Below are 23,490 nucleotides of genomic sequence, written 5' to 3'. Positions count from 1 at the left end.
AGAATTGACTCCAACACTAAAGCAAACCCCAAGCAAATTAATACACAAGTAGTTACACTGCTAGAATAAAATGCAGCATAAAATTTTTAATTTCAATGAAATTAACATTCTGGAAAAAAATCCTACATTTATTTTGTTTTCTTAATAATTTGCATTTCACCAGACTAAGTATTGCTCTTATATTTCCATTTAGTTATAAACTTTCATATTGTTCAAAATGCCAAGTAACTGGGCTAAATAGCAGTGGGACACAGAGAAAAATTAATTGAACTCTGTTACTCTGTTTTTAAGTAACATTTCTAGGATAATAAATACAACAATATTAATAAATGAATCAATGTAGTAGTGTTCATAAACTAATCAGTTTCTCAAGATTTTGTATGGCATGACTGTTTAATAAAAGCACATTTAAAAGGTTAAATTTTCAGAAACAAATAAATCATTTTACTTGACATGCAACAGATCACCTGTTTCTTCTTGTCCTTTTTTTTTGGAGCCAGCATATACTGCCATAATTTATATTTAATAAAAGATCTTTATGTTCTTTTGTGTATTTGAGAATATTGGGCAGGAGAAATAAGAAAAATGGTATAAATAATCTATAGTTTTGTGAATAGATCTGTAAAAGGTGGGCGAGAACTAAAAGAAAAAAAGCATCACCCACAAGTTCAGTCCATTCCCATCAAGTATATTTCCAAGTAAAATTGAAAGCTGATGAATACAAAGGACTTTCTCTCTTCTAATTTAAATTTGAGCAGGTTCAGGCCCTCTGGAAAACCTGCCACTTAAATTGAAAAAACCAGGCACTTAATGGTTGTTCACCAACTTAAAATATGCATGCTAACCACAGTGTCTGAATAGGACATTTGTCCAAAACTGAGAGTCAACTCATTTATTATGAGGTAAAGATCTTCCTTGTCAAACATCAGCTTTGATTATGCTGTAAATTCTACCATTGCTCTGGGATTATCATAAACTGCATTGCATAAACTAATGCTCTTCTTGTCACATGAGTTAAAGCCTGAGATCACAGTAACACTTTCCAGTAGCAACATGCTTTGCCTATCAGTGTCTAGAAGTGATCTGATAATGAAGCTCCCTGAAAGACAGCTGGATACTACTGCATGTTAACACTGACCATCAGTATTGTGCCCTGCAAGTGACCTTCCAGCTCCCTCTGCTGGTAAAGGGAAACAGGATGATGACAGGTATCATTCTTCCACTCAGGTAACTGGACTAATAATACGAGGCAAGAAGCCAATAATACCAGCTTTAGAATAATATCACGTTCCCATAGACTTTCCTGACTTAAAGATTTTCTTTTTGTAAGCTCATGTGATTCAACATCACTCAAAATATGGCAACAATTTTTAAATCTTGCTGATGCCTTATCTTTCTCATAGCAGAGGATAAAGATGGTACAATTAATGTGAACTATAATTTCTTAAATTTTCATACTTTCTTTTTATCGTCTTTCCTTCCTTTCTTTTCTTTCCTCCCTTTAATAAATGTTATTCAGGACAAACACATTGGATAACATTCAGACTTGCTAAAATTTTTTTAAAATATAAATTGTTTTTAAGGTATGCTTCTTGCCTAATCTTTTGATACCACGTAAGCATGTGATCAATTAAAATGTTCAGATCATCAACAGAAGAGGAGACAATAGAGCTCCAATGAAAAATAACTCCAAATTTTTTCCCCACTGAGATCCTTAGATGAGCAACCATTCTGTTTCCACCCCTTCCCAATGCCTCTCCTCTCTGGGACAGGAGTCCTTTGAGCAAGGTAATACTCTTGACTTCCAGCATAGCCAGTGTATCTGCACCTCACTTAGACAGGAGGGCAGAACCGACCGGGCTTATTTCAGTGGGTTCCACATTCACAAGGCTGCAGGAAGCCTCCTTAAGGGAGGAGAGCAAGTGGGTGTGTTCCCAGCTTCTAGAAAGGGCAGGAAGGAGTTCTCATTGGATGGGGAGTGTACTAGGAAACCCCACCAGTTCCTTTACCATTTCTTGGAACTCAACTTCTGGAGGGAGAGAGTCTCAAGAGCGGCCCCTGGGAAGGGGGATCTGCATGTATTTCAAGTTGTGGCTGTTAGCTCTAGGACTCTCCTCTGGCTAAGGGCTCAGCTTCTTACAATTGCAGCTGTCTTCTTTCTGAAAGACCAAATTTAACTAATGTAACCAGCAACTTGGGGACTGCCAAGTATGGCTTTGTCCCTGCCATTTAAGAGGAAGGAGTGTGTCAGGCAAGTTCAGGTGGATGAAGTACATGGGTGTGTACACGTGGGTGTGTGTGCACGTGAGTGTGTGTGGTGCTGGATACCATCTCTTCAGGCTGGAAATAAAACAAACTTATCAAAAAAAAAAAAAAACTCCAAATGAAGTTCTTTTTTTTTTAAAAGTATAGTCAGTTTACAATGTTGTATCAATTTCTGGTGTACAGCATAAAGTTTCAGTCATATGTACACGTATGTATATTCCTTTTCATATTTATCATTATAAGTTACTACAAGATATTGAAGATAGTTCCCTGTGCTATACAGAAGCGATTTGTTTATCTATTTTTATATACAGTAGTTAGTATCTGCACATCTCAAACTCCCAATTTATCCCTTCCCACCCCCTTTCTCCTGGGTAATCATAAGTTTGTGACACAAACTCATCTTTTCATAAAAAAAGAAAAGTTTGATCTGCATAGTATTTGGTTGTTAACATTGTTAGCTGTAGAGCAAAAATGAATACAAGTTTCCTTAAAGACTCTTCTAGTGAAGAGCAATTATGAATCTTACTCGGCATCATGTGTCCCAAAGTGAAAAAAAAAAACCTGATAAATCTTATATGCATTCCAAGGGGGGGAAAAGTTCTTTAAGATCAAAAAGGTTCAACAATAATTGTTTCAACAATTTCAACAGACTCAGAGCCTTTACCAAGGTAATGTGCACCATCAGTTTCTAGGAGGCATAAAGGGTAACCAGAAAACCCGCTCAGTCAAGTCGCAAACCATTCTGTCCTTTTACCACAGAACACTTACTAACATTGCCCATAGCTTATGTTCTATGTCACAGGTTTTAAGAAACACTGTAACAACTTTTCTTTCATAGAATAAATTGTTTTGAAAAGTTGAGGTTTAGAATACCCAGAAGACCTCATTTATCTTATCACAGACTCACATGTATTGAAGAACACGTTACATAGGAAAAGCAGCAGCTATGTTCCTAAATTCAGGGGATTATTTTCAAATACTGCTTCACTTGTTCACTGCCTATTCTCTCATTTCTAATGTCAATCTACCCCTTTTAGTTGAAAGCAGCTGTATTTGTCCACTTTAACATGCTTCGATCAATACCCACTGACCACCAAGACGTGCTAGTATTATTAAGCATATTGAACATTTACTTCATATCCATCCTAAGAACCTTCCTCAACTCTGGTTTCACCATGAAATGTGGTAGAAATAGCAGGGTCTTTGGAACAGTGTTCTGTAACCTAATACTCATGTAACATCAGATGAGTTTACTTGTCTACTTCTCTGAGTGTTTTATCTATAAAACAGGGCTATCACTACACATATCAGAGAATTTCTATGAAGATTTAATGAGATAACATATGTGAAAAAGCATAGAATGGTGCTAGCGGTTAAATACAACTCTGTTCTTTTTGCCTCTTTCATGAACCTCTCAAAACCTGGCCACGCCTTGGACCTCATTGTTAAGAGGTTCTTCTGCGTGATGCTGAATCTCTCAAACCCTCTCCCGAAAGGCTCAGTTAACCCTGCTGCCTTTCTCGTGCCTGTGAGTCCTCATCTTCAACGTCACGGCAATCTTCCACACTGGAGTCCGTCAGCCCACTCTGGTTTCACTTCTTTCTCGGCCCTGTCTGAACTCCACATCCAGTCCTGCCAAAGATGTATTTTCCAGTGTTCTGGATTCCTTCACTCCTTTTCCTGCCTGTCTTTCTTTGGAACATCCCCAAACTTGAATACAACACTACTTTATCTTTTAGCTAGTTCTCCTGGTTATAAGATACAGAGCAGGGTCTATGTGTTTCTACATATGAGTAGCTTTCCAGATATTCTCATTACTTTTATCTTACTCTCAAATGTGTGTTACATCAGTCATATCTGAAAATTAGAAATTAAACCAAAGACATCATAATTCATCCCCCTAGGGGCTGGCCAATATATCAACCTGGCTTTCCTAAAACTGGCTTGTTTTTCCCTATATTCTTTATGTTGATAGAAATACTGTCCCTTTTAAGAAAAGTATCCAGAGAAATGCATTCCTCTCAAAGGCTAGAATTAATTCAAACAGGTCAAGGTCACCATCAGCCACAACTGGAAAGTTGACCAAGCCTCCATTGCTGGTACTCTCTACTGTCAAGCCTGCCTGCCATTTTTCGTTTTGTAGGTTTGGTTTGAAAATAACATTCTTTCACAGAAGTTGAGCATTTCCAAAGGCCCTATGCCTCAAATTGCAACAGATGCCACCAGATGGCACCATGGGACTGAATACTTAGGTCAAAAGGTTAGACCACCCCAGTAGTGGCTCTGGAGAAGGGAGAGAGAAATCTAATTTGGATTCTTTCTATAAAAATGTAATTTTAATATACCACACATTTTTTCCCAATCCCTACTTCCACAAGATGTGATAAACAATTTTGAGAAACAACGTAAAGCTAAATACTCGATTTTCCATACCTTGATCATTTACAGTCACTAGTCAACCTTGTGTTTTCTGTTCTACTAAGACTATTCTCTTCCTGCATTAAATTGCTGCTTTGCAAAACCCAAGCCCTTACAAATGAACATCACATGGGCCTGCTCCCTCCATGGAAGCCCACTCTACAAAAGCTGTTCACCATTAGGAACAAGTTAATTAGCTTCCTCACAACTCCTAATTAACTTGCCAGTCCTTTTTATATCTTTCCACTCCAGATTCACCCTCTTCCAGGAGTGAGAACGTGTTCTCTCGCCTGTCACTGTCTCGGCTTCCTGCTGCTGCAGCTTATTTCAGTTATGATACCAAGATCAAAAAAGCTAAAATAAAAGAACAATTAAAAGCATGGAAACAGTGCTCTGGATCTACGTCAAAGTCCCCACATGCCTTTTCTTTCAGTCAAAAATTCCATCTATACATTTCCTTTCTTCTAAAGTTGCCCATTTGTTATACAATCAATTTACACAGTTATTACTAAACATGATACTTAGCTAATTCAACAACCCTCCACTTACTGTACCTATGAAGCTCAGGGATGATGAATCAGAGAGTGGACTCTGGAATCCAACTGCCTGGGTTTAATCCTGGCTTTGCCATTATCAGTTAGGTGAGTTTGAATAGCTCATTTACTTTTTTCAGGCTTATTTCTTCTCCTTATTTATAGAAGGAAGTAACAGTATTATCTTAGGGGAGTTATGAGGTTTAGTTAGTATATAAGGCTTAGACAGTGCCTGACACAAAGTCACTAGTAATCATCCAGTGTTACCTGAGGACATTCTGTTATTTTTAATCACATAAAGGGCCAATCTGGACTAAAATCAGATGGAGAACAATGTGCTCACAATGTAACAATTATAATTTTAAAAAGTGTGCCTTTGTACACATGTGCTTTATGTGCACAGATCATCTCTACAAGGATGTGTTTACATAGAAAACATGTTCACTACAGAGGGTAGAATTGAGGGAATGAAGGTACAATTTGAGATGAAAAAACACTTCCTTCTTTCTTTTTTCTTCCCCCCTGAATTATGCAGTCACTTTTAAAAATTTAAGAAAAAAAAAGAATAGGATAGTATTTTTAAAACACAATTATAAAACGATTCTAAGACTTCAACTGTTGTCAGCCTAGAGTCTGTATCTCTCTCAGTCTGAAGGGGAATGGAGATGACAATAATCATGGGTTACACAAGACCGGCCTATCAATCCAGTCCCTCTAGCACAAGCAACACTGGACGGGTGCTGCCAATTAGGTGGAAGGGAAGAGACTAAACCAATGATGACGAACAGCAACATTAAGACTGTCAGGGCCATGCAAACATGAGAAGCAACTCATTTTGGGTTCCCTGCCTTGAGAACACATGCTCATTGGCAGTCAAGGTCGATCTTGCCTCATTTGATTCAGTAATCCCAGTCAGTCCAGTCTCTTCTTTGCTCTGTTTTGCAGATTCACAATCTTAGTGGAACAATACAATTTACTTTAGAATCTAAATCATTTCTAAATGTTTGAATACTTCCTTCTATATTCTAGGATTGAAAAGGATCCCTTAAGAAAAAATCAAGAGGAAAAATCTTATGGAATGATACATCATAGGCAATGATTAATGGTTTTGTTTTGGGGGGAGGTAATTAGGTTTACTTATTTTTTTTAATAGAGGTACTGGGGATTGAACCCAGAACCTTATGCACACCAAACATGCACTCTACCACTGAGCTATACCCTCCTCCCCCTAATTAATGTTTTTTTTTTAATTGATTCAGTCCATCTAACTTTGTTAACTTTAAAAGATTAGGCATTTAGTAAGCCAAAGAGGGATGCAGTTTTGTTAGTGTGAACTAGTAACTGGTAGAAATAAAGAGTTAAAGATACTTGGATTTATTGCACTGCTATTAAAAATCACTCTATGCACCCCAATGTTCATAGCAGCATTATTTACAATAGCCAAGGCATGGAAACAACCTAAATGTCCATCAACAGATGACTGGATAAAGAAGTTGTGGTCTATTTACATAATGGAATACTACTCAGCCATAAAAAGTAATAAAATAATGCCATTTGCAGCAACATGGATGGATGGACCTGTAGATTGCCATTCTAAGTGAAGTAAGCCAGAAAGAGAAAGAAAAATACTGTATGGTATCACTTATATGTGGAATCTTAAAAAAAAAAAAAAAAGACTAACTAATTTGCAAAGCAAAAACAGATTCACAGACATAGAAAACAAACTTGTGGTTACTGGCGAGGGTGTAGGGGAGGGATTAAATTGGGAGTTTGAGATTTGTTGATACTGATATATATAGAAGAGATAAACAAGTTCATGCTGTATAAAGCAGGGAACTATATTTGATATCTGTAGTAACTTATGGTGAAAAAGAATATGAAAACAAGTAATATGTATGTCCATGTATGACTGAAGCATTGTGCTGTACACCAGAAACTGACAACATTGTAAACTGACTACACTTCAATAAAAATCACTCTTAAAAATGCCATGTGTCATTCTGAAATGTTAGTTCCAGGAATTCTTCCCTCAGTTTAATTTCTCTGAAAGCTCTTGGAATTTTAGAGTAAACACAGATTAAATAATTTTTTAAAAATTAAATGTAACTATATATAACTGATATTGAAAAGCAACCTATGTCTAGAGCTGGCAGAGGTGTGGGGAGAGGGACACAGATGGAGTTTCAGTGGGAGTGTAAACCAGCACAGTTGCCTGGAGGGCAGTCTGACCAAGTCAGAGACACACAGACTGTGATCTAGCAATTCCACTTCTAATTCTTGCAATTTATCCTGAGCAAATAAAGGGATACATTAACAATAGTGTTTGTGAAACTTTCTTTGTTGTCTCCAATAAAGGAAAGTTAGAAACAACAAAAATATGTAAATAAGGGGGACTAAGGAAAAAAATTTCAATGAATTCATGCAACAGATTTTTTATAAATCCATGAAAAATAAATAAAAATAAATTTTATATCCTCTAGTAGACATCATCCATAAAATGGGACTAGTTAAACAATTAGCAAATCCATGCATGACTAAGTGTATTTCTGTTTGAAGATACCTTATTTAATATGTTGTTAATTTACCAGTATTAAATAGTCAGACAAAAGTAATTCATGCCTGAATAAAGTTTATCTAACACATTTTCTCTACAACACAAACCTGAAATATCTTGCACCCAGGAACACTTGACAACACTTCAGCAGTACAACGGTGGGCTATTTAAAATAGTAACAATACCATAAAAATGCACAAAAATGCAAAAGTTTCACAAAAAACTAACACTATGTTGACCATGAAAAGGACACTTGGTTAAAAACATGAACGTCAAATGAGAAGGGAGAACACCTTGCTTCACCTTAGCTGGGAAGGTGCTGTGGGGAGGGGACAGCAGCTCAAAAATTTTTTTTTTTTTTTTTTTTTTTTTTACTCTTCTGTCCATGTCTGAATGACCACCAAATTCCCTAAGCTGACTTTGGGCTTACCATGAAATTCCAGTGAGTAGGTAAATTCGCAAATGTGAAACGGATATCGACTGTCTACACACACACACACACACACACACACGCACGCACAGTTGATCATTATGAATTTTTCAGTAATGGAATAGTTTAAAACAAATCCTATGATGCTAAAAATCATGCTTTAGCAGGTGGTTTTAACTCAGGTTCATGCTTGAACATACAACGTGACAGTAAGCTTTATCACGTGTCCCCAAATATAACGGCAATCATTTTTACATAAGGTCATTCACTGCTGTTTGCTATTATGTTCCATAAGGAATCAGAATCACTATAAAAATGCAAATTTTGTTTCCTTTCCATTATCTCAGAACAAAATGGACTTTGTCCCAACCCAAAATATTCTGGCAATATTCAAGCAGTGTCTCTCTAGTGAAATTCACATAAACTGTTGTGTTTGCTAAAATGTTTTTTTCAGATGCAAATAGCAAAGCTATTCTAATGAGCAAGCAGATTGTTATTTTAAGGAATGGACTGAAGAGTTGTAAGGGTGAAGCTGTGAGCTGTATGTCCCGGACTTTGCCGCTTAGTTTTGTTGTTTTTTCTTGGACAAGCAAGCTCCTCAAACTCGTTGGATCCTATTAATCTTCATTTAATACAGGAATAATAGTTTATATGTTAGAAACATATGCACAGTTAATATATCTAGAGTTCTTAAAAAAGCATCTGGCACACAGCTAGAACACAATAAATGCTACTATTTTTTGTTATTCCGTAACATACTCATCTTGTTGAGGTAAAATCTTACATGGCAGCCTTTCATGGATTCATGTGAAACAACTGAAAACAGTTTAAAAAAAAAAAAAGCTAAAATACAGAATTCGAATATTGTCATTAATTTGTATGAGTATGAATAGGCTTATTTAACTTCCAGCTATTTTTTTGTTCCTAATATCTCAGTACTTTGCTCCTCACACTGATCTTTTAGCACCTTTTTTCTTATTCTTCCATTCTCCTTAATTGCACTTACTCCATTCTCTTGTGATTCCAGTCTTGAAACTATTTCTCTTCCTTCTAAGTAGTTTCAGGCCTCTATCATCTTGACCCTCAACCACCTCTTCCAGTCAGTCTCATTGACCAGTGACTGATGGTGTTGCTGCCCAAGCTCCACCCCACTCACCCTTCAGGTAGGCAAGCGCCTGCCCAGGAAAGAAGGCAGCATTCAACTCATGTACCATTTTCTGAGGAAGTGCCTCCGCAGCCCCCTGACCACCTGCCTCAGTTTCCTATTGTTCAGACTGCCCTGGAGTCCTGCGTGTGCTGCAGACAATCATTCAAAGCAGGCACACTTCAGGGCTTCCAGTCTCGAAAGGCCCATTGATCTGTGCGACTCCTGTTTCATCACAAATGGGAAGTTTCTGCCTGAAACTGGCAGATGAAAATGCAAATTATACACTCTGGTAACACTGACTTTATTACTGCAAAACGATTTGCATTTTCAAAATTGGGAGTTCTTGCAAAGCCTAAAGGCAAAGAGTCCTGGGCTATTACTCAGACCCAGGTCCCAGCTGCAAGTAACGCAGTTGCAGGACCTGATGCTCATCATGTAACCTGTCTGAGCCTCAGTCTTCCTTACCGCAGCATTTGTAATATAGCAATGCCTATTTAAGCTCATGTCTTACTACGATTGCTGCCAGGTTGTGAAGTGCTGCATCCATTATAATGCTCAAAGTAAGAGTATTTCATAAATGCAGTAATAATCTGTTACATTCATAACATCTATACTCTTATCTGTCTTCATCCTCAGCAAGATCTCTAAGTTTCCATCAAAGATCCTTCAGGTTAAAATGAGTAAGACTGAACCCATAAGCAGTGATGTTTCCCATTTTCAGAAGGATTCTTAAATATATGTAAATGTTTAACCTTTAAATTGGTGACACATTTTTCAGTTTTTGTTTGCTTCTGCTACAATAGTATCTTTACTATTGTAAAGGGACACTGTCGTCATAAGCTATTAGAAAACAAAACAGTTTGTTTACATCAGCTTTTTGTGACATGTTTAATTTGTATACAGTTTTTCAACAGCCTGGTTTGTCTTCCTGACTACACAGGCTATGCTATAGCCATTTCAAGTTCAAAATTACTGCAAAAGAAGTAATTGATCCTCTATTTCAATATCCCTGCTGTTTCATGAGCTCTCTTACAATTCAGAGGAATCTATTTCTCACTGATGTTGAAAAACATAATAAGGTCGCAGCAGGGAGGCTTTAGCTTCATTAAAGAACATTATTATAAAAATAAAATGATCAAGGGCAAATTGTTTTTGTCCTTGCAGTACTGTTTCTGCGGATTCACATTAATCTGAGCGTTTAAAGCCACAATAAATTCGTAATCTTTTCTATCATTCACTTCACCATGGTAGCCCCTAGTGGTAGAAAGAGATGCCAATCGCTCACGTTCCAGGGGATTTCTTCCTCTGTTGAATAAAGAGGAATTAAACCTCCCCGGAAATGAGGGCTACAGCTTGTCAATAGCTAAATTTATTTCTGCTTTTAAAACATCACAGAGAATGCTGGTGTCCAGCAAATGTAGATACCGGCGTTACTTAAAAAGTGATTGAGCAGAGAAATGAATTGAATTTTGACCCAATCAGGCTTCCATCTATCATGGGAGCCTATAACAGGGAAACAACAGAGAAGGCTTGAAGATAGAGAATCAGTGATTGCTCTATTAATCTAGTTTAACTGATACTAAAATCTGACAGAGCACATTACAAGCTGCAGGCAGTAAGGCTTATCAATTCATTACTACTTTCAAGGTTCTCCCTTGCTTTCTTTCTGCCTTCAGCTCCCGGCAAAGGACAGCCTTTTACAGTTCAATTTCTCAGTTTATTTTTGACTGCTTTTAATTATATTTGATGGCCTGCTTCAGCACCACTGAAGTTATTGCAGTTGCAAAGCACTTTGCTGTTATAATGATATAGCTCCCTTGATGTCTCTTCATTATTAACTGCTTTTCAAAAGTGCTGCTCTCAACTCTCATTTTATAAATATTTAAATAACTGAATTTCTATAATATAAGTATCTGTGCACCGAAGATACGGATTCTATTGCCTATTTAATAGGTTGTAAGTAGTAAAAGTAAAATTTTTGTTAAGTTTTATATTATAATACTAATTGGGGATGTTTTAGTAAATCATCTTGCAGCAAGTTCTGACAAAAATAGTGATGCCCCAAATAATCAATGACTTAAGAGTTTGACACTTTGCACATATGATTCTAGGAGAAACTATTTTATAAAATAAAATGAGTTTTTTTCATGGAGATGAATAAAATCCTGAAATTAACCTAGGTGTCTTAAACGTTATCATTCTTTGTTTTTAAGATGAAGAAGTATGCTAGAAGGGAAGTTATTACACAAAAATATTACTGCTCAGCCAAAAAAAAAAAAATGTGGCAGGGAAATGAGGATAGTAAAATTAAAAGATTTAATATTAAAAAAAAAACACCTGATGATTTGACCTCAGGCATTAACCACTTCTCTCCAAAGCCCAGGCAAATGAGCAAAATAAGTTTTAAAAATTAACTTACAGGGGCTTAGAATAAAAGTGGAGAAACTAACAGACAAGAGATGACAATAATTTCAAGGGTGATGGCAGGTGACACTGTGTGTCAGGCACTGTTTTAACTCATTTAGTATCTGTAACATTGCTATCGCCATCTCAGTTTTACAAATGAGGTAACAGAGGTGCAGAAAGATGAAGCAACTTGCTGATCATCACACATTCACTAAGTGGTAAAGCTACAGTTCAAATCCATGCTGTCTGGCTTGAGAGTCATACTCCTAATCACTGTGCTCTATTTCAAACTGTGGAGGGTAGGAAGCAGATAATGAAATGATTATTTATCTTCTCAGTTTGAACTGAGAAGGTACTGCCTTGTATGCTCAGAATGTCGAGTGTACACAAGTCAGCTCATCACCCCCTGAAGCCACCAGCAACCTGGTATTCAGAAGAACTGAATGCTTTAGAAGGCAAGCATGAGGTGCAGTTCAACAAGAAAAAAAAATCATGAGATTGTCAGATGATTGCTTTTTCATCCCCCCCCAGACGGCAATTACTCACCCCCTATTCCTTATCATCTGCCCCAACCAGAAACCCTGTACTGTAAGTTTTTTCTTTGGAAAAAATAAATCTGGTACACATTAAACTTTACATAGAGCTATTATTTCAACCAGACATACTTAATCAAGGAAACTGGAACCCCTTCCCCTGCTTGGTTTCTGGAACACCAGCAGTCAAATTCTGTTACCCTAGCTCCTACTCTAAAATCCCACTCTAACCTGTAAATGGCAAAGAAAAGGTCAATTATTTGAGCAAAACTGCAATATGACAGCAACCTATAGCTAAGACCTACAATAACCGATAACTGAGATAAAAAAGAGCCAACACAGAAAGTTAAAGAACATACACCAAAAAAATTACTGTAATCAATGCTGAGCAGTATGTGCTATGATAATAAAACAAAAGCAGAATCCTCTAATAATCAACACAAAAATATTGGAAATTAAAAGAAATTTTAAAAACAGATGAACTAAAAATGAGATTTTTTTTTTTTTTTTTTTTTTTTTTTAGCGGAGACCTTTCTTCTAAAAAATGACATTGTCCTAAAAGACAGAAAAAATGTTTCAGGTTGACAGGGGCTGCAGAGAATGACAACTGCTAATTTTACGAGGCCATGAGACCAAGGTAGCTCTAATGCCATGAAGGTCTCTGTAAGCAAACCAAAATCTAAGCCTGTAAATACTTCAAAGTTTATAAAATCAAAACCAAAGGTAACCAAACAGCCAATACGGCTTTAAGTTACAGCCAGTCAATAGTTGCCTTACTCTGCCTTTGCAAAGTATAAAGTCTCTCCCAGCTCCTGTCCGTGGAGCATGCCTCACCACTTCCAGTATTTGTGCTGCACAATGCATATAGATTTTTGCTCAAATAAACTTAGAATTTTTTACATGCCTCAGTTTACCTTTTAACACAACTAAATGCAATACACGAGTCTAGACCGGATTCCATATGGGGTGGTGGGTGGGGGCACACTACAGGAGCGGCTCACTTGATAACACTGATGTAATCTCCTGGTGTTCCGAAGTTTTTAATCAATGTTACATTTACTGAAGCCGACTACCCTACTGTCATTATGTAAGATTCTTTTTTTTTTTTTTTTTTTGTTGGAAACACACACTGAAGTATTTAGAAGTGAAAGGAAATTATATACGCAATCTACTCTCAAATGACTAAGGAAAAAAAGCAGTGATAGTTTGCTTCTGTGACTGAGTGTCCTGAAGAAAGCAAGCAAATGAGGCAGATGTTGACTGCCGGTGAAAGGTACTGAGGGGTTTGCTGTACTTTTCCATAGCTTTCCTGTATGTTCAATGTTGTTCCAAATCAAACTAGTTTTTTTTTTTTTTAATCAGTAAAAAGGTAGAAGATAAAGTTAAGGAAATTTCTCAGAATAGTGAAACCAAGAGAAAGAAAAGATGAAATTTTTTTAAAAAAAGATTAATCCAGAAGATCAAATAGCTGACTAATAATAAAGTGACAGCTGATAACATGAAAAACTATCTAAGAATGTTACCATAAAATTTGCATTTTGATCTATACCTTTTCAGCATTATATCATAAATTTGAGTTTCTATTTGTTCAATATAAATGGTATATATTACAAACATTTTTTCCAAGATTAGTTTTCAATTTCAAGTACTGCTGATCTGTAATCATGAGACTAATAAATTTTACTATAGAAAATTAAGAATATTTGAGTGTCATAGGAAAAAAGTTTTAAGGCATATAAACTATAAAACTTTGAAGGTTAATTTTGCTTGTAAGTGATACTTAAACACTGCTACCAACTTCACATGGGTAATTACTATTATATTCTTCATAGGTATAAAACAGAATAGTTCTTTGTTAAGTTAGAAAAAATATTTTAAAACATTTGTAATTAGCAATGTTTTAGAGATCTAACACAATGGAAAATCCACAGATCACTGGAGGAGGATCAAAGAACTAAAGAAACTTCTTGGGTTAACATTTAAGACCACCAAAATTAATCACCATCCTTTTCAGTACTGCTACACATTATTAAAAGAACCCTCGCTAACTGTCCTTTTCCATTTGTCTTCTACACTAGAGGTCATTTTTTGTGTAATATACAGATATTGTTCCCTCCATCTACAATGTCATTTGCAGCTGGCCTATCATACTTGTTAGGTGTATCAGATTCAACTTCAAGAAGGCTTTGAAGTTGCTTTAACACAAGTGAAAACTTATGTCTTCTAGAAAACAATCTGCTCTTAATCACTCATTATCTTTAGCATCTAACATTAATAGTTATCACACTACGTATAATGTGTATCTGCATTATAACACACTGATACTATCAGTATATAGCTTATCTCCTTCCCTGGAGGATGGTCACTTGAAAGCAGAAATACTTTATTAATTTTATATTCCTCACAGGTCAAGGGAAATACAATGTATACAGTAGATGCTTAAGATTTTTTGAATGACTTCAACTTTTAATTACTGAGAACCATCATTCTAAGAGTCATCCTCTTTTTTCTTTTTTAAACTTTGGTCTCTTTTCATGTAACTCACATTTTCTTAAGAAATGTGAATAAAGGACATAGAATAAACCCAGTTGAGAGTTTTGGTTTGCAGTGATCTATTTCTCCCAGATTTTCCTACACAGTATTTGGAACTGAGTGGTTTCAGTGTGATCGACATGTACTATATTTTTATTTATCTTAGGCATATATTCATGATGACTATGCATACTAATTCATATGAACAAATTCTCATCTTCTGGTAATTTCCAGTATTTTATTAGAATTTGCAAAATATCCTCATTATAGTACATCAACAAGTGTAATTTCAACCGCTAAAAAAAATTAGCATTACTACAGTTGTTGGCAAAATTAAATAATTTTTGTTGCTGCATGATGTTAGCTGCAGCTTAAATTTCATGTCACGGAGAGTTATTATTATTTTATGTTTAGAAATAATTTCCAGATCAATGAATCAGTGCTACCTTAACATTCTGTGTCTTTAATTTTCATACCACGTTTATTTTGTGAGTGGGTTTCATAAAAGGCAGTTGCTTGGGGTTGCCAAGCTCATCATCTTGGGATTTTGTCCAGAGCTGAATATTCTTTGTGATCAAAGGGCAAAAAGAACCCTCCTAAACTACTGAACCATGCTGATTTGATGGGCAGGCCACATACATGATAGTGAAAAGGAGGGGACATTCTCTGCAAACACTTAAAGATACTGTATTGAAAAGCAAAGAGATATTGCACTACAGGAACAACAATTGCTTCTACCTGAGTAAAAGCAGTCTCTCTCCATAATGTGTTTGTGTGTATACACACATACACACACATATACACGTGGGTATGCTTTGGTAAGTCAAATAGATACTATTTTTCATAGTGGGTAGCAATCAATGCACACACCTGCAAAGTGCTTAAACGTTTATAAAAGGTGTCCACAAACACTGTATTAGTTGACTTACAGAATGGGGACATTTTATAAGAACAAGTAATTTAAGCCTTAGAGGCTTGAAGAGAATGTTATGCTCTGTCTGTGCTGCAGAATTTGTTCATGGTAAATATCTGAGCTCAGGTCAATCAGTACCGTACCAAAACCCCCACACCCATGTTGATGTGTTGATAACTCTAAACTATCACTATACATGTTTTCTGCCACTCTTCTACTGTCTACTTAATGTCAGCTCACACACTTTTCATGTGCATGTTGTTGGGAGAAGCATAGAAGATGGATTACCAAGAGTAAATTCACTGCAAGTAATAATGTTTCTCGCTTTGTCTATGTTAATAAAATCAACAAGCTTGCCCCTTCTCCTGTCTAGTAAGGGTAATTCAGACCTACTCAGCCTATCTGTCAGTTCTTCACACTCTTCCCTACAAGCAGGGTTTCCACTTTCTAAGATTTGATATTGGAGAGGGTGGAGAGCAGAGACCCCATTAAAGAGGAATCTGAAGGAAAAGGGCAAGAAACAGCCCAGGTGAAGATGAGCGCTCTGGTTCCTTTGGCATCTTGAGCTAGTGGACCATTCAAGTATGAGTTCATAGAAGGCTATCATTTTGAGAATACTAAGGGCATGGGTGTCAGTGTCATCATCCAAACACAATGTTCAGCAAGAACAAAAAGAGCAAAGGATGGACTTAGAGACCACAGTCCATGGGGAAGATATGTGCAGGCAAGTTTGAAAGAGAACACTACCAATATTCCTTACAAAGTTTTTTAAAAATGAGATGTTTACATGAGAAATTAGAAATAGTTAATTCTTCTGCTTCTAGGTAAATATACAACGTACTCATGCATCACTGAAGTCAGAAAAATTTAAGAACTGAAGAATATGGTAATGGAAATAAGTAACGAAAGATTTGAGGAGTATTTTCTTATTGTGATTCTTTATACACTGATGCAATTTAAAAAAATGCAATGATATTTACAATGTGTATGATAAAAGATAGCATTAGTATTTCAAATTAATTTTGCTAAGCTTTGAACAAATATGTTAATGTGCAAATTTATGCAATGTGTAGCATTTATGGTATAATTTTCTACAAAATGAAGAGTACAGTAAGTGAGCATAATATGTACATTTATCCATTTCCACAAGTCAAATTTAGTTATTATCAATACTAATGAAAACACATTTCCACATATTTAACCTTCAAGGCTCTACTTGAATTTCATCCTTTCTTTGGGGTCTTTCCACATGTAACTAAATAGGAATCAAGCATCCTCATTATCTGAAACTCTCATTTACTGAAATAAAAGAGTTCTGTAATTATTTCTTATTATAAACTAAGAAATATAATAACCTATACACCCATGCCATTATGTTTAAATACACAGGATTTTATTCTAGTTCTATTTTATAACTTAATTTTTTTCTGAATAGAAATTAAGTTTATTATTTTTCTTCTTAAAAAAATAAATATATAAAACTCATTGTAGAGGAAAGCCTCTCTCCCTTCCCCTAAGGGTGGGAGGCTGTGAAAGCTAGCTGGGAAATGAAGTACACAGGATGGGGGACAGAGACTATCCTGCCATCCTTATCACTGCCCAGCCATGTGGGGTGGAAAGAAGGGGGACTGTAACCTGATTTTTAATCTCTGGGAAATATGGCCATGATGTTTTCATTCTACAATGCTTTCTTAAAAAAACCATTAATGATTTAATGCTCAAAATAGTAAGTTTTGGTTTTTTTCTGATTATCATAACATCCACTGTAAAGATATCAGAAAAAAGTATTAAAAATAAAAATAAAATAAAAAATCACATAGGCCTCTTTTCTATATCACTTTCTCAATAAACACACAAATTTCATCCTATGAAGAATTTTTAACCTGCCTTTTCAATTTTAAAAGTGTATCTGTTCCATCTTCTATGTCATACGTATTCTTCTAAAGCAACTATTTTAATAGTTCTATAGAATTCCATTATATGACAGAAATATTTGATAAATATAAAATATTCGGGCTGTTTATCATTTTCACTGCTATTACAATGAACCGAGAAATATCCTTTAAATCTTTTCAGACATTCATAATTACTTTCTTACATTAAATCACTAGATATAGAATTGCTGTATTATTAGTGTATTTGATAAATAGACTAAATACATTTTGCATGTTTCTTTTATCTTTTTATAGCACTTGTCCTAAAAGTCTGGATAATCTTATCTTCTGCAGCCATCTTTGAATTTGTGGAAGACAGATGTGCTATGTCTATTAAAATAAGACATCTGTGTACTGTCCTACTTTAGAGGTCTTACAAACTACAAAAAATGATTTTTAAAAATTGAATTGTATAGAATATCTTTTCTCCTAAATCTATGGCCTATTACTCTATTCAACCCACAAAAGTTTTCTATTAATGTCTCTAGATGAGACGTACATTCTGGCTTATGAATTCATGAAAGTACAGACTCAGGAAGGATCATAATTAGAGTCTGTGCAACAAAAGGTCTATTTGACCCTTACTTATGATCTCTTGAAAACCAGAAATCAAAGATTCTTTTGAATGATTGGATTATCCGTCTCCTCTAATTGCATGACTCCCAAAGTGACAAAATTTGGGGTCTTTAGGGACAACTCAGCCCTTAGGCGCCTGCCATTAAGGATGGTATAGAACGATGTGTCAGTCTGAATTGCTCAATGACAACTCCAGGTTCCCACTTAAGTTACATCTAGAAACATTCTTCCTTTCCCCTAAATACTGTCCACAGTTTCATCTTTCATTCTACTTGTAGTCCAGGCATTTTGACACTCAGTTCCGAAGGAAACACATCCATCATGACCTGTCCTATCACTTCAAGGTAAAAAGAAAGAATATCCAGTGACTCTGAAACACTAGTATTTCACAACTATAATCTTTTCAAAGAAACGCCATTGTCCGACATATTGAAAGGGTAAAAGATTCTATGAGTCACTTTACAAGCTCTGTTTGGGGGAAGGGGTAGGAAAGGTGCACACGTTGTGCCTTGGAGAACTTCCCTTACCTGGAGCTGAAGTCCATCACTTCCTTCAATGCTGGTGCCAACATGCCCTCAGCCAGACACCCTTAACCAGAGTATCACGGGCCAGGAACTGCTTCCTTCTTATTCCCTCTGGAACAAAATACAGTGTCAGTCACTTTTTTTCTTCCACATTCCTTCAAGCAGAACAACATATTCATTATGTTATCTTTTCCTGTCACATTAGACTCTCATTTATCAGAATGCTCAACACAAAGGAAAGACTCATAAACTCTTCACCTCTATAATTCACACCTCAATGATTAATACAGCACCTGTATAAGGCAAAGGGACCATCCATATTTTATTTCCTATAAAATGTTCCTTATAAAAAGGTTATTTATTATTTCTGTGCCAGTATTACTATCCATTTGGCTTAATTGATGTGTTAATTTAGGGAGCCATTTTCTATAAATTGCCCTTGGAGACCGTGCATCAAAATACTTTTTAAACGCCCCAAAGAAGCTAATGGTAAAAAAGAATTCAGAAAATGAAACATGTTATTTTCTACCATGAAAAGCAATTCCAGCAGGACACAGAATTTAATAGTGCACTTCCATTAGTTCTATGCCTGCCCTATTTGATATTCTTCAACTTGATACACACTGGTGAGGAACACTGATGTTCCCTCCAATGCACCAGGACGTTGCTGCTGTGGAACACAAGATGAAAAGAGACCCGACCCTTCGGCCACTTGACAGAATCACAGGTTTGGCAAAAACCTAAGAGCTGGGCTGTCTTTGTAAATGGGATGCGTAAGGGCCTCTCACTGCCCAGGCCTACAGCTACCTGATCTCCAGTGCTCTCAGCCCTGCTCCAGTCCGGTGCACAATTGGATGGTTAAAGGACACATGCAAACAACGTGGCAGTATGTCCATCTTGTTGCTGTTTGTCCAGCCAGCACTTGTCTTGCCTTTGTCTCCTTCCCAAAGATCTGTAGTTTGACTCTGAACTGAACCTATTAGAGATTCCAGTATTTGCGGACATTCCCATGATGCCCACTGCCCACCCCGATCCTCAGAACCAGGGCTGAGCAGGTTGATACCCTTTCCTGCTGGATCCACCTGCTGGGGTTCCCTTGTTCTCCTTGCTGACCTTCTTGGCACTAGCCACTTATTTGACTCAGCACCTGATACCCGGCACCACCCTGCGTGGCTCCATGTACTTCGGCACATGCAAGCCCTTCCTATCTTCTAGTGTCACGTGAGCAACGACCTGTTTTGTCCCATCTTTCTATTAGCTTAGGTTAAAAGGTTTTGTCTTCATAGTACAATATGAAATGTGCAAGAAAAGCCCACTTGAATTCCTTCATAGAACTCAGCCCTGAAGAATGTTATTTGTTTTTTCCTTGAAGCCCTCTTAAAATTCAGATTTCTCTCCTTCTGGAATACATTGTGTCCCTTCCACGTCTTACCTCACTGCCACAACAGACTGTCGTCAGATCTCACTTAGATAATAACAAAAACTTGCTAAATGTTAATCCAGTGCCAACTGAAAACAGATGGCATTTTAAAATTAGGATAATTTGAAGAGAGCTTAATAGAAAACCTATTTACAGAACAGTGGGTGGTACATAAGGAGACCACAAGGGAAGGTGTGGTAGAGTTGTTATCACCCCAGGCCTGCAGGGACAAGGGCAGGGAGCAGTTACTGCCACCCAGGAGTCAGGTATGCAGAGAAGGTCTCCTGGAGACTAGCAGTGATCTTTGCTTGGAAGTCACAGGTAGCGCAAGATGACGGGATGGAAGTGAGCCCTAGCATAAAACATTCATCTTTCCCTTCCCCCTGGCCTACTGCCTGCACTACCCATGGGGCAGACCATACTGGAATCCCAAGAGCATAGGAACCTGTTGATAAACTCCATCTGGGTTGGTTTCCAGTTTTAGAGCACAGAATGGAGAAAGGTAGAGAGGGCATCTGAAAGGAGAGTAGAAGAGACCCAGCCAAAATTTGTATTCATGATTGGGAGCATCAGGTCTGGAATCAGATGTACCCCTGAGTCTTAGCTCTACCCACAGGTGTAACTGCAGACAAATTACCTAACTTTTATTTCTCAGTATCATTATCTGTACACTGGGGATAATATGTATTTAAGACTTTTGTTAAGATTAAACTCATCACGTAGCTCGAGCATGTACTAAGTCCTTAACATACGCAGTAGTTTAAACAATTCCTCTCAAAAGGTAAAATTAAACACACCCACTCCAATCATGCTGAAGTCTTCAGCACTTGTTCTAATAGACCATGTGTTTTCAAGCCTCGCTTTCCTAAGTGTTGTTCCCTCTGCTTTAGAATTTTTTCTCCCCTGATCCTAACCCTTGTTTGCCTAGAGAATCCCTACTCATATTTTAAAGTCCAGAAAGTGATGTGAAGGCTCCTTCTCGTCTTTCCCTGGGAAAGGGAACTGTCCTGTTTCTCCATGGCACACATCACTCTGCAAAGCCATTAGACCATGTTAGTCTTAATGGACTGCGGGCTCCTTGAGGTTACATCCGACAGATTTATATCCTCAGAAGGTGCTTTACTGCCATGGTCTTAGTAGATACACAATAAATATTAACTGAATAAATGAACATGTGTTACTAGATTAAGTCTGTTAGAAATTAAGGGAAAGTTTCAGTAACTTTCTTGCCTCTTTGCCCCAAGGGCACATCAATCTGTATCACATTGTTCATGGGCAAAGGTAAAAAAAAAAAAAAAAAAAGTCAAGAAAACTGAAGAAATCCCAAAGGACAACCCTAGACTTCACAACTTTTCCCTGGGACAGCCACGCTGGAAAATTCACTTCATGTCAAGCCTACCAGAAGTACTAATCCTAATAGATTTCATTTAGTGACTTACAAAACTAGGTAACTATGACTACAAACACCTCTATGCATTTGATGCATTTGAGTAATAAAACTACCAGTTAAACTGCTAACATTTTCTCAGTAAGTAACCAAAAGATTTTCTCTTCCTATTAAATATTTTCTGCTTTGTGACCAGGTAATGGATTCACCTGAGTCTAAGAAATGATATAAAGGACAAAGTCTCCCATCCTTACTTCCATCCTTCTCCATTTGTCACCCTCAACAAGACCACCTTTATTGCACCTGTGTGTCCTTGCTAAATGTATTTCTGCAAATGCAGTTATTTATGTATATTCTCTTTCCTCACCTCCCTTAAAAATTTGCATGTTTCACCCTCATGATTACACTTTTTTTATCTAAACTAACTTTGAGGTCTTTTATGTTAGCAAATAAATAGCATCTTTATCATATTTAGCTCCCCATATTTCTATTTTTCTGATATACCATAAGTTATTTAACCAGATTCCTCAAAAATCTGTTTTTCAAAACTTTCACTTACAATAAATGACTTGGTGTAAGTAAGTTAGTATCTCATAGGAGCTTTCCTAGGAGCATGTGGAGGGAATTCAAAGGTGAGTGCATTTGTAACTTTGAAATATATTTACTAATTATCCTCCATGAGAATCAAACCAGTTTCTGCTCTTCCCAGCAATCTATGAAGACTGCTTGGGTGGGCGGAGTCTGATTCTTGAAAATCTGATAGGTGAAAAATTGCATTTTTAGCATTATTTTATCTACCATTTTAAAAATTATGAAAGGTTTAGTGTCTTCTATGACTAACACAAGGATATTGTACATTCTTTTATGTGAAGTTTCTATTACCAGCCTTCACCATTTTTATTATCCCAACTCTGTTTCACACATTCTTTTTTGTACTATGTATTTTCAAAATGAAGCAGTCATTAACAACATCAGCAAAATATTCTTCTATGTTTAGTTTTTTTTTTTAATGCTTTTGTCCCCAAGCTTCTTGCAATCCTATACATCAAAAAAAGCTAAATAGTACAAACCTAAATATCACAAAGAGGTCCCACAGTGCCCTCTGGTGGCAATCTGATTCATTGCATCTTCCCTGCTTTAACTTGGGGCAAAAGTAGGTAGATACAGCTTGATGTTCAGACTCTTCATTAGCCTCTAAGCCTAGTTCAAGTCTCCTCAACTCTGGGACAATATGAAACTACACTCACGATGAAAATGAAAAGACTTTAAAGCTAAGCCAGCCTTCAAGGAACCAGGTGTGTTCCTTCAAGTTGGTGGGCGTCCTAATAGGCAGAGTTCATTCCTTTTCTAGTTTTTGGATTTTTTTTTTTCCCCTCTTTTCTTTTCCCCTGGGTGCTTTTAAACATGATCCTGGAGTATTTTCTCAGTGAGCTGCAGTGCAGGCTTGTTACAGGCAGTCAGGCTCTGTTCCACCCTTCCCTGCTTATCAGTGAAATCAAACAGAATACCATCAGCCTCTAGAATTCCAAGTACTAAAAATAGCAAAGTCAGCTTAGTCAGAAACCTGACATCCATTTCACTTCATTCATTCTGCAAGTATTTCAAATACTATTTGCAGTGTTCTAGGTACTTGTGAATTTTTCAGTGAGTAAAGCAGACGAATCTGTCCTCTTGAAGCCTATCTTCTACTTGTAGGAGACATAATATGTCATTAAGCAAGAACACTGTATTAAAAACACACAGGTCTGTGACTGTCCAAGGTGGAGGGGGGAAGGAGGGTCAATCTGAACAAGAAAGAAAGGGTAGGCCTCTCTGAGACCATAGCATCTGTGTAAGAATTTGAAGGAGGTTCAGGAACGATGTTGTTTCCCAGAGGAAGGGCCTCCCGGACGTGGAGTGTGAAGGCCATCGCATA

At 36.8% G+C, this 23,490-nt stretch overlaps 1 protein-coding gene and 1 non-coding gene across 2 annotated transcripts in view; both read right to left on the bottom strand.

Moving 5' to 3' along the window:
* PTPRD (protein tyrosine phosphatase receptor type D) overlaps positions 1–23,490 on the bottom strand; it is a 1,876,190-nt gene that overhangs the window by 1,319,699 nt on the left and 533,001 nt on the right. The window contains exon 4 of the mRNA XM_064490208.1: positions 18,772–18,879. The gene's annotated coding sequence lies outside the window, so the exon portion shown is untranslated. The remainder of the gene's footprint in view (positions 1–18,771; positions 18,880–23,490) is intronic.
* Positions 6,370–6,442, bottom strand: TRNAT-GGU (transfer RNA threonine (anticodon GGU)). The gene has a single exon. It is a non-coding gene; the product is annotated as a tRNA-Thr (tRNA).

Source organism: Camelus dromedarius, chromosome 10 (assembly GCF_036321535.1).
Source record: "Camelus dromedarius isolate mCamDro1 chromosome 10, mCamDro1.pat, whole genome shotgun sequence".
Lineage (NCBI taxonomy): Eukaryota > Metazoa > Chordata > Mammalia > Artiodactyla > Camelidae > Camelus > Camelus dromedarius.
This window is presented reverse-complemented; position numbering and strand designations above follow the sequence as displayed.